This window comes from Erithacus rubecula (genome assembly GCF_903797595.1).
Source record: "Erithacus rubecula genome assembly, chromosome: Z".
In the NCBI taxonomy this organism is placed as follows: domain Eukaryota; kingdom Metazoa; phylum Chordata; class Aves; order Passeriformes; family Muscicapidae; genus Erithacus; species Erithacus rubecula.
In genome coordinates this window covers 21,894,596-21,914,103 of record NC_136661.1, presented here as the reverse complement: position 1 = coordinate 21,914,103, position 19,508 = coordinate 21,894,596, and positions in this window count along the sequence as shown.

The window sequence follows — 19,508 nt, the reverse complement described above, 5'->3', positions numbered from 1 at the left end:
ATGCTGCATAGACAATGCCTTGGATATTTTGCTTCAGAAAAGATGCAATGAAGCTTATGTTATCAATACTCTCATAACAGTTTAAATTACTTGTATTCCATCCCTGCAAAAATCTTCTTTCAAACAAATCTACAAGCCAAAAGGTGCTGCTGAATTAGGATGTTTTGTATACTTTTATTAATTTGCATAAAATCTCCCAGCATAAATCAGTCTCAGCATTTTATTCTGTACAGAACTCAGGCTCCCTATTAGTCTGTTTCAGGGCTTTGATCCATTCCTTTATATAGGTAAAATAACTCCAGATTTGTTCCTCAGAAAGCAAAGTCTAGTACAAGACTCAAAATATTGCAAGTAGCCAGAACACTTTAAAAGACAGTTATGTTTTGTTTTATTTTGTTTTGTTTTGTTTTGTTATTTTGCTTTAAAATGGCTGAGTGATGTCACATTGTCACCATAATAGCAAGAAAAGTTCCTCAATCTGCTCTGAGGTCCTTACCTCAAAATTTCCACTGAGCATTTTAGTCTTCATAAATGAAGCCAGCTGTTTTGTGAAAACCCTCTTGGCTCTGCTGAAGTTTCCAAGTGTGTAAAGACAGCTTAAGAGAAGCTCTCCAAACCATTGAAAGAACAAAACATTGAAAGACTGATAAATGCAATCTGAAAATCAAGCACGCTACACAAACGTCTTTACAATATTATGGTTATGAAATTAAAGCAACATCAATTAGACAATTTCAGAGGCTGTTTTATTGTTCATTTTATCAGTAAAAATTAATTGGATTGTTACTCTTTTTATTACGTTTAATAGATTCTCTAACAAATATGCATATTTGTAAGTAGAAAGCCAATTGAATTTAATTTTCAGTTTTACAAAATACCCCTGGCAGTAGGCAAAAAGTACTTTCTTTAAAGTTTATTTTAAATAAAATGTGCAATGAAAATTCTGCAGTTCCACATCTCATCATAGAACATTCCTGCAAATTCAAGAAGGAAGGTATAAAAGGTTGCCTCTCTGGGAAAGATAGCCTGTCATAATAATTGCTGAGGAGCAGCTGTGCTGAAAAGAACTTGGGGATGTTGGTGACAGCAAGCTGAACATGAGCTGAACATGAGCCAGCAGTGTGCCCTGGCAGCAAGAGCAATCTTGGCTTGTGTCAGCAGGAATACAGCTTGCAGTAGATGGAGAAAAGTCATCACCTTCAAACAATTAGCACTCATCATGTTTCCAGTGATGACAAGAGTTCTGGACCTCCCAATACCACGAAGACCTCAACAGTTGCATTTAGGATGCTTCTTACTTGCATCCAAGACTTCATACTCAAGACTTCTCAAATTCTTGGCCTGAGGAGCGATGCTTTGGATATCCTTACACTTCACAGGAGCAGAGCTTTGCCTTAGCAGTGCAAAGGCTTGACAAGCTTCTAGCTCATAACCACGCTACATTAGTGTAACTAAAGTGGTTGTATTTTCTGAAAAACTTGTACTTATCTTACACTGTGAATGTTGTACCTGTTAATTAGAAAGTAGCAGCAGTACCTATCAGGAAGAAAGAGTGTGCCCATGCACAATTAATAGTTTAAATTAGGCAAAACGTTCACTTTTCCTTACTTTTCTCATGACAGAGAGAAACCTTTTCTTTGTTTCCCATATATATATGTATGTATATGTATACATGTACACATCTATAAATAGATAGTCTATTTATATGTACACATATACACATACATACATACGTAAAGAAAGCTAAAGCTATTCTTGCTTAATTACAGATAGGATGACATTTTCATGTGATGAAGTTTAATTTCATCATGGTTAACCATGAATTGCTGCTTTTCCAGCAAATGACATCCAGTGTTCAAGATGACTTTTTAAATTATTTTTTTAATGTGCAAAGTTATAACTCTTGAACTCAAAATCTGATTCACTGCGGAACTTCACATATGCTGTAGCTCTGATAAAGCAAGTTTAGAAGAAGGTCTTAATCATAGTTCATCCTTGTTACTACATTTAGATAAAAGTTACTACTTTTAGATAAATAATATTTAGTTATGTAAGTGTAGGATTTTCATTGGGCATTTTTGTTACTGGAAATAACAGCATGTACAAAAATCAAAACAGTATTTCCAGTATTTTAAAAACTTCATGTGCTGAAATGCTTTGGAACTCAAGGTTCAACATACTTAAGCCTCGATTAAACATAAAAAACTCCTTACAATACCATAACAGCTGACACTCAGATAGTATAGGTGGCAAGTGATTTAGCATCATGTTTCCCTTTTAAACCTGATAATGACTACTAGTGACACAATGAGACCAGAATGTTTTTAAACTGGACATGTCATTTACATTGTTTTTGGGAGGAAGCCTAAAATAGAAGTTAAGATCTTGTGGTTAGAGTTCTGCAGTAAGGTTATGTCCAACAGAGTCCTAGAATATCCTGAATTGGAAGGGATCCACAGGGATCATCCAGCTCCTGGCCCTGCACAGCACACCTCAGAGTGTGCCTGAGAGCATTGTCCAAATCTTCTTGAGCTCTGTCAAGCTGGTGCTGGGACCACTGCCCTGGGGAGCCTATTCCAGTGCCCAATTACTCTTTGGATGAGGAACCTTTTCCTGATATCCAACCTAAACTTCCCCTGACACAACTCCAGGCCATTCCCTTGGGTCCTGGCACTGTGATCCCAGAGCAGAGATCAGTGTCTGCCCCTTTGCTTCCCCTCATGGAGCTGTAAGTGCAATGAGGGGTCCCCTCAGTCTCAGCTGCTCCTCACACGGCCTCTCCTCCAGACCCTTCACCATCCTTGTGGCTCTGGAGGCTCTCTAATGGCTTCATGTCCTTCTTATGTTGTTGCACCCAGAGCTGCCCCAGCACTGGAGGTGAGGCTGCCCCAGTGCAGAGCAGAGCAGGACAATCCCCTCCCTTGCCCAGCTGGTGATGCTGTGCCTGATGCCCCAGGACAGGGCTGGCCCTGCTGGCTGCCAGGGCACTGCTGCCTGTGTTCACCTTGCCAGGGACCCGGACCCAGATCTCTTTTGGCAGTGCTGCTTTCCAGCCTCTCGTTCCCCAGTGTGTCTGTACACCCAGGGCTGCCCCATCCCAGGTGCAGAATCCAACACTTCCCCTTGCTGACCTCCATGTGGTTGGTGGTTGCACATCTCTCTGATTTGTTGAAGTTTCTCTGCTAGGCCTCTCTGCCTTCAAGGGAGTCAACAGCTCCTCCCAGTTCTGTATCATTTGCAAACTTACTTAACGTCCCTTTGAGTCCTGTATCCAAGTCATTTATGGAGATGTTGAAGAGAACTGGGACTAAGATGACGTCTAGTCAAGTGAAATGTAATACAGAGGTATCACAACTGGCTGCAGCTTATTCACCTACTTTAGACTCTGTAATCTTGCTAAAACAATGAAAGGTTGACAATTTTTCTGTAGCATACATATATCCTTAGGAGACAAAATACAGTTTTCAGAAAAAATGCCCTTTTCCTTCTCTGCCATTGGCAAATGGAGCAGGAGACAGAAGGTTTCAGCTTCTTTTCCAAAGGATCCCAAAGAATTTGTAGAAGCTTATTTTCCTAATTTTCAGAGATCAACATTTAACTTCTTTGCATTTTATGCTTAACACTTTTAGCAACAATTGGTGTTTTCTTTAAAAGAAATATATCTGCAGTACCTCAGTCTATTTGGCTTTTTTTATCCCCCACCACTTCCTTTAAAATTGGTTGAATTTAATGAGCACTCTGAAGCGTAGCCCATGGCATATTTTCACCTCAGATTATCTGAATTATACAGGCTACTTGACAATCAGCACAGCTTTATTCTTCCCTAAGCAAACTATTCTAGTTTTAATTGATCTTTCTCCAATCTTGTTCTAACAAAAAGTAGGAAAATCTCTCTTACTTGGTTCTTCTCATGCTTGATTGTAAACCCAAATGGTTAAAATGCAAGACTCCATAAAAGATCCAAAACTCAGCAAAGGAAGGGCTAGGGTGGCTTCTCAGAAACAGATGAATTAGAAGTAAGAAACAGGTTTCCTCTTCTCTACCACTACCCACATCTGAACATACAAACAACAAAAACAATGGTAAGGTAAGGAACAAAATGAGGACAAACTCAAAAAAGAGAAAAAAAAAGAGACCTGGTACACAGATAAAATCAAAGACTGTTTCCTATCAAGAGTTTGTTTTGGAGTATTTATATTCATAAGGTGAACTTTTCTCAACTGAAATCAGTGAACTGTTTTATTCTGATTTCAAACTAAACCAAGTTTACATCTGGAGACTAACCCTTGACTGCATGAAACTTCATCCCAAAACTCTCAACAAAAAGCCTGGTAATTACTGTTGGCAGTTTTTAGTAAAGTGTTCATTTATAATTGCAAGAGAATATGAGAAAGAGCACTCAGAACATGAGATACTCATTTATTTTAACACTTCAATTCTAGAAAACATTCCACTTTTGTTCAGGTTGAATTCTAACTCCACGGTCCAGTGGCTTCATTGTGCCTTTTGTTCTAAGCTATAAAGCTTTCTTTCTTTTGGAAGATAGATAAAATGACATGTTTTCTTCATCTTTGCTTTATAGAGGGAAAAAGAAGAGTTCTGATACTTCTCCCCATATGTCTGAATGTATTTTTCTCTGCATTAATGAGTTTACATTTCAGAATCAGGCATCCCAGGTATCTGGTCAGACTTTGCAGTTTCAATTCTCTAAAGCCCATCTAGAAATCAGCTATTAGCAATTCTTCTCCCATCTTTTATTCTGTCTCCCCAGTAAGTTGCTAACAAAGATATCAGATGTGTTTTTAAAATAAAAAAGAAAAGGCCAGTTTCAAACAAATACATTACAAAGGTTTAAAAATGCCTTTAGAAAATTAGTAATTGCAGAATATGGATGCAATTTGCTTTAAAATATTCTACTGACAGCAGTTATGCTCTGCTTGGACTGGGGAAGATTCAGGAGAAGTGCCATTTTAGGTATTTATGTTATACTATATGTTCCTTCATTGATTAATGCCTGCCTAATAATACAACTAGAATAGGATTGATTAAGTATCTTGCAGCTGCAGCTTAACTTCACTAATTCCCAATGGTGACTTTTGATGTTGACACATACAAGTCCAGTTTATAAATACAGGAGTGTGTTTTGTGATCATTATTCTTAGCACTTCACTACGGAAGTGCTACATTTGAAGGCAAATTATTTCAAGTTTAATTCTTTGCTGGTGAGTTTTGCAGCTGATCTTGATCACATTAAGGCTCTTGGAGGCTTAGTTATCAAACACTGAGCTTACATCTAAGTTAGATTTATATATGCTTGTAAGTGGTATAAGCACTCTCAGAGTGGGAGAACAGGTTAAGTGGTTACATGGAGTTAGGCATTGTAAATTGGGTTTTCAGATCGATTCACTCATCCTTTTCAATCTACAGGTAAGTGCTGATATCAGTTCTGAGCAGTTACCTGCTCTATATTTAGAACTGCAAACTCAACTCCCATAACAAAGATTTACAAACACACATATTAAATCAGGAAGAATTAGATTTTTTTTGGCACTAGTTGCACAGTACTTTAGAAATATTTTGTCAGAGATAACATTCTTTCATTGACGTTTTAATGGAACTGGAGTAGTTAAACTACTGCTCTTGAAAATACTATTAAGCAGCACTGAGAGTAGCATACACATTACAGAGGTCAGGCAGGTCTTGGGGATGACTGGCTAAAAGTTTTGTCAATTTCTATTACCATAAAAGCTTTTGCACATCAGATACTTTGCCTTCATGCAAGGAGTGCACATTTTCTGTAGTGAAGTGCATTCCTCTGTTTATAAGCTAAAGATGTGATGTGTCAGCATTATTGATAGGAAATTTACACTGTTAAGCAGCAGCTCTAAGATGATAAATCAATCTTATTCCAGTAGAATTGTATCACCAAAGAAGTATTAATCAATGAAGGAATGTAAATACCCAGTAAGCATAGATTGCAAATGCATGATTTAAGGAAACAAAAGCATGTTTAAGGGCTTAGTAAGGGAAGAATCTATCATTAAAAAGAAAATATATGCTATCTTATTGATTCCCCTGAGCCAAAGAATGCATGAACATGAAAAAAAAATAGCACTTAAAAAGTGAATACTTTTGTGTAATTAATTAAGAAGAAAATGCAAGTTTTTTTACTGCTGGGGTTTCTTTCTGTGCAGAGAATATATTTCAGAATTTCCTGGATGATATTCACCTGTCTGATAATGCAACTATATTCAGACAATTGAAATTCAGGCAAACTGAAATTAACAGGTAAATGGTATTGGAGGAGGAGATACATAATCACATTTCTGAGCAAAGACATTTGGTGTATTTTTTTCTCACTTCTGTTTATAAGAGCCAAATGTGATATGCTAACCTGAAAGAGAAGATGTACTCCCAGGTTGCTTTAGATTTCTCAGTTATTGTTTTGAAAGGTTTTGCATCTCCTGCTCCAGAGTCACATTTCACTAAGCAGGACACTGCGAGCTGACCTAATTTGACTGGGTCGGCTGCACTTCTAACAAAGTCACAAACATAAGCTGACCTAATTTAGGTTCTCATGCGTTACTGTGGTTAAAAGATCCTGCATTAAATTGATTGTCATGTTTATTTAAAAGTGAAAGGCTTTGCAAACTTTTCAGATAGACAAAACAAATGAGATTACTGTCTCAGTAATTGCTGTAGGAGCAGCAACTCAGATATAATCATTTACATATATGAGTTTAACCCATGTTTAATCATTGAAGCAGCGAATATCATCAGGAAACTTCGTATCAGGTCAGTTTTCTTCCTCCTCTCTGAAAAGATGGCAAAGATACACATTGTCAGACCAGTGCAGCACTGGAGGACCTCTTCATCTTCCTTGTCAAAGGCTTGTGTGGTTTTTAAATGCAGAATCAATAACATTAATTAGTAACTTTTCTCCTTTTCCCACATAGATTCTTGTCTTTGTGTAGACAAAAAGGGCAAGTATCCCTCTGCCTTTTCAGAGGGTCTGTGACTGTGAGGAACAGAGAGGGCATAAAGTTAGTCCTGTTAACCTCTTCTGTTTACAATGGATTTTCAAAAGTGGTGATGGGAAGTGTATCCCATTATAATGGGAAGCTAGGATTTTTTTTCTCTTCAGCTCTGGAGAAGGGAAAGGAAGGGTTAAGGAAGGGAAGGAAAGGGTTAAGAAAGGAATGTTTAAGGAAAGGAAGGGAAGGGTTAAGGAAGGGACCAAAAGAGAAGGGTTAAGCAAGGGAAAGGAAGGGTTAAGGAAGAGGAAGGGAGAAGGATGGTGCATCTTGCCGAGTATTAGATTTTTTTCCATTATCACCTGTGAGAAGTGAAACTTCTTCAAAAGACAGAGATTTTCTTATGCAATTAAGTAACTGTAGAGTGCTGATCTATGAGAAACATACAGACCACAATCATTCATTCCCAACACGTACAGCCAGCAGCAGGTTGCTTGCACGCTAGTGGCTCTTTAGATAAAACAGTTCTAGCACATAGACCACAGGCAAAAGTGTCACGTCGCACCCACACCTATATGAACCACTTCTGCTTCTTTAGGGTAAATAAAAAAAACTACCTAGGCAAAATTTTTTCAGAAATACTTTTGTTCACTTTTACACAGCAAAACAGTCTATTAGGTAATGTGTTTAAATGAAGACATGGAGCAAAATGTGCTAACATGAGTTTCTGTATCTCTTTTAGGATGGGAAACTTAGTTAGAGAACTGAGTTTTAATTAAGGTAAGAATCTGGAGCTCACTGTCTAAAATAGCAGCCATAGACTGTCTTTCAAATGTAGTAAATTCTTGCATCAGATATGAAGGCGCTAGATTTCTGTGGTTTTATTGTAGATGGAAGGCTTTCAGAGTAAATTGCATGACAAGCATCATTAGAGCTATCAAGTTCATCACTGTTTGTAGTTACTGAAATTACTATTTTCAAAAAGTTTTTGGAAAAAAACCAAAGCTTAGCTCCTTTCATCTTTGCCAGACATTCATAAACTGATCCAGAGATGTGGAAATGTACTCATGACTCATAAGCTTAATTTAGGTTTTTGAAGACAAATTTTAAGCTAGTATGTATCAGTCCTACATATTTTTAGTAGTTTCCATGGATAATGCAGTTGTTTGTAGCAACTAAATTAGACATCAATTTTCAAGTGGTTATATAAAAATAATATTCTTCCTATTTATTAATAATAGATGAATACAGGTAGAAAGCTACATGGATTATGTGCTGAAAGCTATCTTTGCTTCACTGGTGTCTATGACAAAACCCCTTGCACAGGAAGTCACTCCCTTTCTGCAGTGCTCCACTGCCTCAGAGCACAGGAAGGAACAATTATGGATCTGGATCAACAATAAAACAGTTACCAAATCTGTTTCTCTTTCCAAAATCTCTGTTACAAAGACTTCCAGCCCAACTGAAAAATGAGCTCAAACCAGATGAAGTTGTTTAGCTCTCCACAGTCATCAGTGCTGGTATCTTTTCAGTTTCTAGCTGATGTTGAATGCTCTATTTCATTAGCTGCCTGGTCTTACCTTGGAACAGAAAAATTCTGAGTACATGAAGGGTAAGAACATTGTAATAGTATTCAGGACTATAATAAACTTTTCAAACTCTTAGTATTGGCCCCACTATATAAACAGGAAAGCATAGGTTTTTGATAACTTCCTATCTGAACACCATTTTCTCATTTGTATGTGTATATGAGTCAATTGTCAGGAAACTTCTAGATTCTGCATGTGTTTGTTAAAATACCACTTCTGTGACAGCATAAACCTCTGTTAGATAGCAAAGGTGCCTGGGGCAGATAGAGTACTTCTGTTAGGACCCAAAGCTGCATATTTGTAGCAGAGACAGAATAGGCCAGCTATGTGCTGTTCTGATTCACAGTACAATTTCTATACTACATCCCCTGTTGCTGGGCTTGGTTACACACTGAAATCCAGAGTTCCCATCATGGTTTTACTTGTGTGAGCAATTTCAAAGAAAATAAAGTGAAACTGATAATAAAGTGCAAATGAAAAGTTCTCATGATCAAGAAAGGTTTTTTCTTTGTATGGCCTTTCTGTGGTTTCAGAAAGGAGCAGAAATGAAAGGGTTTATTATCATTATAACTTTTGAAGTAATAGACTTTCCCAAATGCTGTTTGACAGCTACCATGACTTCACTGGAAATGCATATTCATTCATGTAGTGCCTCTGGCTACTAATTACTGTTAACAAGATTATCTTCATTAAGTCTCCATAGGACAGGAGTACAAAGTATTCCAAACCATGTGGTTCTGTCTAAACAGTGGTGCCCTTTCCAATCTGCTTGCCTAACCAACAATGCTCAATTCCTCTTTTCTCAACTTTTTCAAGTATTTGAATTTGATGGACAAGTGGACAAAAAAACCCAAACAATAAAAGGTTGCTAAAGGATCAGGATGCTGACAGGATTCGTAGTTCACATTGCAGAGTGTGTTTCCTCTCTGTGCAATGAAGTCTGTTTTTACTTATCTTAAAAAGTAAGATTTTGTGAGGTTTGTTATCAATAGTTCCAAATCAGTGTGCTGTAAATAGCTTGATTCCATTCTGTTTTTACAAAGTGTGCTTGTGATGGTGTCTACATCCTCTTTGCTCTGAGGCTGAAGGCAAATGCATCAGACTGCAGACAGAAATCAGCACTCCTTGTGCATGAGTCTGAGCCATGAGTGAGTCAACAGAAAATCACTCCCAATTCTGGGTGTTTCTCAAAAATATTTTGCATACATTTTCCCTTAACTGCTGAATGTTAATCCACAGCAATCATTAAAACTGCCCCATGTAGGCCCACAGTAAGGCAAAGGGGCAGTGAAATAGAAGAAATGTTATTCTCGGTAAGAAACCATGAACAGTCCTTCTCAAAATAGAATCTAAAATTCAGGGACGGAAATCCATTTCTAGTTACTCAAATACATGGTCAATTACTTCGAGGTAGTTGTTAACATATAACAGATAAATGTAAGGTGTTGATCAGCTATGAAAATCAAGATAAACTTTTGGTAACAAAACATTTATCATGGGAGTTTTGAAAGCTTTCCAGTAAAAGCATAAATCCCACTGAAATAGCTTTTTCCCCTCTCTTTTACTTTATTACTTTGAAAATATTTTCATTGAGTAGGATAACTGGATAATACCCCTTTGAACTTTTTTTCCTGTAATAATCAGAAAGCTGAGAAACATAAATGTAACAGCTGAGGAAGTGTGAAGCTGTAATTCCAACACATTTGCAATGCAACTAACTCCCTTTTCCCTGCAAAGTTCACTTCACATGAGCATTCACAAATGATGAGTGCTTTAGCATGCAAAAAAGGGTGTTGACAGGAGAAGCCAATTAGTGAAACATTGGCAAGCACTAAAAATGTTCACTAGTAAGTGAAAAGGAGTTTCTATAGAGAATTATCACACTGGCCTATAGACTTTAACAAATTATGTATCTGTGGTGGTGGAGGACCTCACTATATGCTCCTGATTCTGGTGGTTAGAGTAGCCAGCACTTAATTTTTCTGGCTTTCCTCTAAGTGTATGGTTGAGCGTATGGATGATAGTTTATTAAAATTTACTGAATCTGAAACATTCAAGAAGGGAATGCAAATGCTGAAGTTTATGTCAGTTTGCCCAAGTGAAGGTGTGGTCACCTTGCACAGTTTCTGGGAAGGAAGGATGGCATTTGTCATGATGTATGCCTGGAAGTATTTAAGAGACATAAATGTGGCTTGTAGGGATATGGTTTTTTGGTGGTCTTGGCAGTGCTGCACTAGTGGTTGCATTCGATCTTGGAGGCCTTTTCCAAACTTAGGGATTCTGGGATTCTGTAATTCTATGATTCTGTGACATGGGGAAATGTTTGAACACTGATATTGCACTCTAATTAGAGAGTTCAGTGTTTTGCTACTGGCACAGGTTGCAAGTCACGAGGCACTCTAACACCCTTCCTTCTGGCTTGCCTTGGGCAAGGCAGCACTGCTGGGTGCAAGGACCCTTTGTCTCAGTGTCCCTGTGTCTCATCTGGCCTTTCCTACTCCTCACAGGAGCAGGAACCTGCTCTCTTCTGTGCCCAGATGGAGATGGCTTCCTTCACCACGGTGGCCTGGCTCCTCCAGCCAGCTGAGTTGTGGAGAGTGAGAGCTGAGACCGCAGATCATCAGCTCCTCAACCCTTCCAACAGTTTCCACCATTGTCTCCTTGAGAAAAGAGGCACACACATCATGATTTCCTTTTCTACTTCATCACAGGAAGAAACAGGGGATATTAGCAGTATCACTGCTGCATTCCTAAGTCCATGGTCAGGGCCATCCTTTCCTGCTGTACCTGCCCTTAGTACCTCACTGATCACTTGCATCTTAGGTTCTAACAAGTGTGCATTTCAGTAGCTGCTGTCTGTTGTGGCTTGGTTTTTCTCTTTGGCTGCTTAGTATTTGAAATTTTACTTCACTCCCTGTCTTTTTCTTCCTTTTTTTTCCTGGTTTTTTGGGTTTGGTTTTTTTTTTTTTTTGTTTGTTTGGTTTTTGGGTTTTTTGTTTGTTTGTTTGTTTGGGGTTTTTTGTTTTGTTTTGTTTTGTTTTGTTTTTTCCTTTACAAGGTGAGCTGATTTGGCATACATTTAGTTTAGCAGAAGAACATTTTGGCCATGAACAGAAACACCTTGATCTGATTGCTCCCATAGCAGTCATGCTTCAGCTGCTCTGAGTCTGGACTTGTGTTTGCCTTCAAAAGTGAAAGCAGGGGAGGTAGGTGTGTTTCCATGTTCAAACAAACAAACCTCAGGCCAAGGTCACCAAAAGGTTGGGAAGCCTGAATAACCTGCAAGCAATCCATGCCTATTGCTTTTACCAACACTGCTTCCTTTTCATATGAGCAGGCTCATATGACTGATCAATTTGTGATTCAGTTTTGACATTTTCCTTGACTTTTAAGGCATTTAAACCTCTGCAGAGTGAAAACTAAGTTAGAAACTGTGTCACATACAAAACTCAGTGTCATTCCTGCAAGTCAGACAGCATTGATTTTTATTCATGCCATGGTAGACTGTGAGAACCAGCATATATTTATCTTCCCTGCATTATTGTGAAGAGAAATCAGCTTTGTGTAGTGATAGAAGACTCTAGCTAATATTGTGAGAGTCCATGCCAGGATGGAGGGTCCTCTGAGGGTCTGCATGTGGCTGGCTCCTCCTGTAGCACATTCACCTCTGCTGACTGCAAAGAGATCTTGCCAGCAAAGTTAATACTTCCATCCAGTTGTTGGGCAGCCACTAGTAGGGTTTCCCAAGGCTCAGTACTGGGCCCAGTCCTGTCCAGTACCTTTACCAAAGATCTCAATGAGGGGATCAAGAGCATCCTCAGGCAGTGTGCAGATGGCACCAAGCTGGGTGGCAGTGCTGAGCTGCTGGGGGGCAGGCAGGCTCTGCAGAGGGATCTGCACAGGCTGGATCCATGGGCTGAGCCCATGGTGTGAGGGGCAGCCAGGCCAAGTGCTGGGTCCTGTCCCTGGGTCACAACAACCCCCTGCAGCTCCAGGATGGGCAGGGTGGCTGGAAAGCTGCTGAGAGGGAAAGGCCCTGGGGCCAAGAGTGGCTGAACATGAGCCAAGGTGTGCCCAGGTGGCCAAAAGGCCAAGGACATCCTGAATGGATCAGCAATGGTGTGGCCAGCAGGACCAGGACAGTGACTGCCCCTGTTCTGGGTACTGGTGATGCCACATTTTGGACACTATATCCAATTGGAGCCCCTCACAGCAAGGAAGACACTGAGGTGCTGGGGAAAGGTCTAGAGCACAAGTCCTGTGAGGAAGAGATAAGGGAGCTGGAGATGTTCATCCATGGTAGAAAAGGAGGCTCAGAGGAGACCTTACTCTCTAAAGCTCCCTGAAAGGAGGGTGTAGCCAGCTGGAGATCAGCCCCAGGAAACTAGACAAAGTGTGCTGTGCCAGGGGAGGCTCAGGTATCAGGAAGAATTTTTTAATGGAAAGGGAGGTTAAGCATTGGAATGGGCTGTCATGGAGTCAACATCACTGGGGGTGTTCAAGGAACAAGTGGACGTAGTACTTGGTGCTATGGTTTAATTGGAATGAGGATGATTCAGTCAAAGATTGGACCCAGTGATATTAGAGGACTTTGCCAGCTTTAATAATTCTGTGATTCTATAATATTGCTCAGTAAGATGAACAGCAAATAAAAAGCTCCTTCTTGGCCTACACTCTACCCACAGCAAGGAACAAGCCCTGTAACGCTGCAGATGGGATCATTCTTTTAATTTAGAAGACAGGGCTGATGGCTTCTGCAGCATGCCTGTGTGCAGAGACCATGTGGGCATGCCTTTTGTCTTCCTTCTCTCTGAGACACACACTCCCATTCCTGTGGTGCTGACACTGCACAGTTCCTGACAGACCTCTCCACAAGCATTCAGAAGTTGTAAGATGGGTAAGATGTCCCACTTCAGGTCAACTTCTCCTGCTTTTTCTGCCCCTGCAGGCACTGAGAACTGTTTTACTACAATTTTTAACTCTTCAATTTTGTTCTTCTACTCTCTCTATACAGGCAACATATTTCTTAAACTACAGTGCTGAAATTATAAAGAATAATGACCCTTTCTTTGCCCATCAGAACCACTCTGGATAATGTGTTCCCTAATTACACAATCTTAACTGTGTTGATATCTGTTCTGCCCACACTGGATGCCCCAGATAGACAGATAAGCAGCTAGAAGGTTGACTGCAGCTTGTAGGGAAGGTATGTGAGCAAGGCAATAACAGCCCTGTGAAATTAAGCAATTAGTGTCCCAAGTGGACCTGACTAAAATAGGTGTGTTAAGCAGCAGCCTCACATTCTCAGAAGTCAGATTTTGTATGTCATCTGGTCAATGTCTGCACTCTCTAAGCGCTTTTATTAGATAGAGCTCTGAGTTCATGAGGCTAATGGCTCCAAAATTAAGTCAGGAAAGGCTGTGGTCATGTAATTCAGCAGGTGTTACCAGTAAATGCAGAATGAGTGTATAAGCACTAGAACATGGAGAACTGCACTGGCAACAATATCCCTCTACACAAAGATTAGTGAGACTCTTATTGAGAGTATTGTGTTCTGGCTCTGGGCACTTCAGCAAAAAACTAAAGGAAAATTTGGTGTCAGGAAGACCTGCTTTACCAAGTGAGAATTTTAAAGCCTTAGAGTTTAGTTTACATGTTCAAAAACATGATAAAATGATAATTTAACTGCTGACTGCAATTAGCTGTGTGAGTAGGGATGTCTGAAAATCTATTTTTATAAATCAAAGTGGGCAAGATCTGCTGTCCAAAAGTTGTTTAGATGAATTATAGGTGTGCATTAATTCCTCTTTGACTTCAGATCTTGAGAAGAAGCAATGTAGAAACTCAATTTGAACTGATAAAGAGAGGGTGATACTCTTTGGACAATGTTGTATTGCAGGGCACACCACATCAGGGCAGTCTGTTCCACCTTGAACAGCCTCAGGTTACATTCACAGCATTCAGTGGAGCACATCTTGTCTGGATCCAGGCAGTGGTGATGCAGGCGTGCTGGCACAGAGTGCTCTGAGCCCACCTCTCAGCACAGATCAGAGCTGTGTTCTAATAGAGCTGTTCAGCAAACAGCTTTCATACCTACAGGTGTACAGAATCTGAGGTGGTGTCTGTACCACAAACCTTCCCTGGACTAAGAATATTGCTGGGCCAGTTGACATATTGCATTGAAAGGTCAGCACATTCGGGAGCAGGTTTTTTGGTTTTACTGTTCACTCAGTTTTCCCATTCAGTTAATACAAAACACTCGCTGAACCAGATTATATTTCTTTTTACATTTTCTACATTGCTGTGGTGAAATTTGAGCATTTGAATATTTTTCTGATATATTTTAGTGTGAAGCAAATGAGAGCTAGAAAGGCTTGTTAGTCCCATCTAGTTCCACAGTAGAGACTCACTGTCACAGCAAATCACTCACAAAGAATTGCCATGTAGATAATAACAATAATGAGAATAATAACTATGAGAATTATGATGATGATGATAATAATAATGATAATAATAATAGCAAGTCAAACTGTGTTCTGCTGTTCTATGTAGACCTGTTGGACCCCACAGCTGAAGAACTCTGTTGAGCAGATGCTATGTTCTAGATTTCAGTCCTGCATCACTTTTAATTTTTTTACATCATTAACACAAACCAATTTAAATCTATAGAGAAAGAAAGACTAATCATCCTTGGTTTGCGGGTTTTGCCTGCATTGTTCTGCATGGGGGAGGAGACAGTTAAAATGAAACAAGAAATATGAAGCACAAAAGAATGTGTTCTTTGAGATTAGGGAGGTACCCAGCAGGTCTACATTTTCTCAGTGGCTCATCACTTTTTTTTTTGGTGGTTAAATAAAATTCTTTGTTCCCTGCCCTGGCAGAAGCAGGGCAAAACATTGCCTGTTGCCCAGTCTTGGGGGACATGGGAAGAGCAGCTCTGTCCCTGAGCTTGACTGAAGAGAAATGCAGAGCATGAGGAGAGAGGGGAGGGAAGGGAGGATTGGGAGTGAGACAGCAAATGGGCATTTGCAGCAGGAATGTAGAAGCCAAAAGCAGCCAGGAGCAGGCTTTACAGAGATTAAAAGAAAGAGGTTTCCCAAAGGGCACAGACAGAAGAGTGAAGCCTGTTGCTGGTAGCTGGGCTGAGAGCCAGCCTGGAGAATGCATCCTGTGTCACTCTGGTCAGCACTGAAATCTGATGGAGTTTGTGAATTTCCAAATGTGAAAGCATCTCTGTGTGGTTTTTGAATGGTCTCTATTATGACAAAATGACAACAGATCTCCATGCCAAGTTCTGCCAGATGGGGTCCTGCCACAGCCCTCTGAAATCAATGCCCTTTCTGCATATTTATTATCTGGCATCATGAAAGGGGGGAAAATGTATAATTATATTTCTCTGTTATGGAGATTTACCTACCCCCACATTTATACTTTAAGAGCAGGAGAATCTTTCAGGCAGATGTCATATATTTTCCCATGGTTTACAGACATTAATCTGATGATATCTCAAACATTATTTCTATATAATTGGTACAATATAGATGTAATTAACTTTGAACATCTAAACATCTCAGTGCATAAAACTTGGGCCAAACCAACATACCTTTCTGTTACTTTTGATAATATCTGTTTACAATCAGTTATAATTTCATTTTCTTGTCTGATTTTTTCAGTTCCTCTACTTTTCAGTTTTAAACTAGGCAATAGATTTTTAAACATATTTAAATGTCAAAGCATTCAAATTATTGCCCTCCTTTGTGACTTTGTTATCAAATATTTATGTAGTGTTCATTTGCTTAAGATAAACATTTTATACAAAACATTCTTCAAAGTATATTTTAGTGACTCTAGACTTACCAACAAGGCTACATTCAATTATGGTATATTTAACTAATTAATTTTATTATCCCTGTGGCTAACAGTGAGCATGGCTGTAGCTGCCTCTTCAGTGCTGCTTGCTGAGCCACTGGAAGACTGGGATGTGCTGAGATGGGCAAGGAGAAGCAAAGGGAACCTCTGTAGGTATTCAAGGCTGCCTTCGGCAGTATGATCCACCCAAGCTGCTAGCCAAGTCCACTTCACATTCACCTAAACAGCACAAACCTTGGTTTAGAAACACACCATCCTCCTCAGCCCATCCCTGGAGGACTTGCCTCTATGTGAGGGCCCTCTGGGAGCAGGGATCAGGACCAGGACACAGCGGGGCTGGCGCCTGAGGGCTGCAGCACAAAACCCATGGGAATGGTGCAAGAGAACAAACACCATCAGGGTCAGCCTCTCGTCAGGGCGCCCGGCTCAGCAGCCATGGTCCTTCCCAGCCCCTGTCCCCAGCTCCCCAGGGGCCATCCTGCCTGTGCCACAACACCTGCACTCCACACCAGCTGCTCCCCTGAAGTTCCTCTCCGTTAGTGCAGGAGCCGCTGCTGGCAGAGCCTCCCCCGCCCAGCGGGGGACGGGCAGCGCCGAGGAGGGGCGGCCGCTCCACCAGCGCACACTGCACCCACCCACCGCCCTCCCACCTGGTGGTGGGGAAGCCCACATCCAGAGCACAATAAACATAAATATTACAAACACTATTTCAGGTTCCTCTTGTTCTTTCACACATGGCACCGGCCTCAGCTTCCTCAAGATTATTTCTGTCCATCATGTTGCTTCTGTTTGCTCTTTCCCTTTTTCCTCTTTGCTGAGGTCTATGCCTGTTTTTCATCTGAAGCTTACAAAAAAGTTCAGCTCTGAGTCATGTACTACTCATATATTGGAATTGTGCCTCCTACATTCCCTTGGCATTTATTTCTGGAATGGGGTCTGCATGCAGGAAGGCTATGGTGAGATATTAAATATCCAAAAGCAACCGCAGCTGGTGTAGACAGATTCTTAAAGAAAGTATTCAGATGAAACCAAACCAGTTTTTAGTAATTCACATTTTGAAACTAAAGGCAATTCTAAAACCAAATTAATTTAAAAGAATGAAAATCTTAAACTTTAATTTAAGAGTTGAAGGGGTCAGAATGAAACATTTTATGGAATTAAAATGCATTCACAAAATGTCTCATTGTCACCAAAATGACAGGGTTTTGGTCCAACATTTTGTCTGAAAAATGTATATGAGCAAGTACAGGTGCTTTTCTACCAGATCTCAAAAGTGATTAATACATCTTGCAGATGTTCTTCTAGACCTAAAACAATTTAAAACAATTACAATTTAATTGAAAACAATTTAAGCTTTCATGTCTTTATGCTTTAACTCTGGTTATTGTAGAGGACAATTAAAAATAATATTCTGAGCACTCTGAAGACTTACAAACTAGTAAGAAAATAAAAGAAGTGCATTTAACATGACTGTTCTTGTTTCTGCTGTTGCTGTATGTTCTAGGTAAGGAGAGGAGAAAAAAGTTCAGTTTTTTCAGTCTATCCTGTTGTTTTTCAGTCTGATCTCAGAATATTTGAATGCCTGACCAAAGTGCATATCAGTTCCTCCTGCTTTGTACTTTAACCAGCAGTGTTTTTTCCAGCTTATCTGTTATTTTTCCCTCAGTATAACAGTCCTTCTTGTTATTATGGTGCCAATTTATGAGTCCTGGGGAAGTTCAAAGCAATTTTAAGTGGCAAAACCTCAAAGGCAGCTCAAAAAAATTTTCAAAACATTCTTCTCTTTGTCACACAAGGCTCCATTCCTCAGGACCATATGGTGACAAACTGTATCTGCCACCCAGCATTGCTCTCACACTCTGCAGATCAAAATAATTTGGTGATAAGTGAAACACAATGTCTTGCAGAGTAAATCCATTTAATCTCAGGGTTTTGTTCTTCACCCAAGGCTTCGATTATGCTCATGACTATGCTGCCTTAGCAAGTCTGGCTCCCACATGCTCCTGCTCTTGTCCCAGCAGAACATTTCTCAGAGCAGCCCAAGGCTAACCCACAGACCTTCAGCTGAACACTTGTCAAGAGATGTCTCTTCCAGGGAGAAGACAGATGCAACAAACGAAGCAGGTAAGGGCAAGAAATGCCAGAAAGCAACAAAAACAAAGAAGATTCTAGAATTTATTTTTTTTTAATGTTCTCTTCACATCTGAAGCTGGCTGGAAATTTTCTGGTTCCTGGTATATCTGGTTAAAAAAATAAAAATCAAAGTATGAAGTCTGTTTGAGCATTTATATAATACAAGTTCTGATGAGACTGTGTGATATAATCAGATAATTTATTAACAGCCCAAGGAACAGAGGAATCCCTGTGCATTAGAGAAGGCCAAAAAGCCCAACAGCTCCTGCCAGCTATGACCAACTTGAAAAAAGTTCTCCCCACACCCAGTCCCAAGTTGGATCATGGGTATCTAACCAGCACACACCACTGAGCTCCTCAAACACAAGGCTGTCTGTATCCTCCATCCATAAGTGCACACATGTCCTGTCTCCAGTGCTGCATACTGGGATGTCTCTGGAGGATCCACTCCACTCATCTCTCACAGCGGTTCTAAGAATTTCCTGAACTGGAGCTTTTGAAAAGTGTTGTTGACAAAAAGATGGGATTTATTCATCTTCATCTTTGTAAATGGATACTGATAGGAGATGTAAATTTAGCATGTGTGCAGAAACCTCCTGCAATTTTTGGAGCCAAAGCAGAATCAAAAAATACTTTTGCATCCTAAGGAGAAAAAAACCCAGGAGTGAACAAACAGTATAAGAAGCAAAAATGGATGCTAACTTGTGAATGACATCTGGTTAGTTGACAGCTGCAACAAAAGTGATAATCCAAGAAAGCACTGGAGGAGCAGAAAATTGACTGTATGAACTGCCCACACTTATGCACCACAGGGCACTGGAAAACTTATTTTTCATAATCGTGGAGGTTGTTACCTGGACTTCATTAATGGCTAAAAATGTAAAAGGGGGTACAATGACTCAGAAGCTCCAAAACAGTGTTGGGACCCAAAGAGAACTGGCAC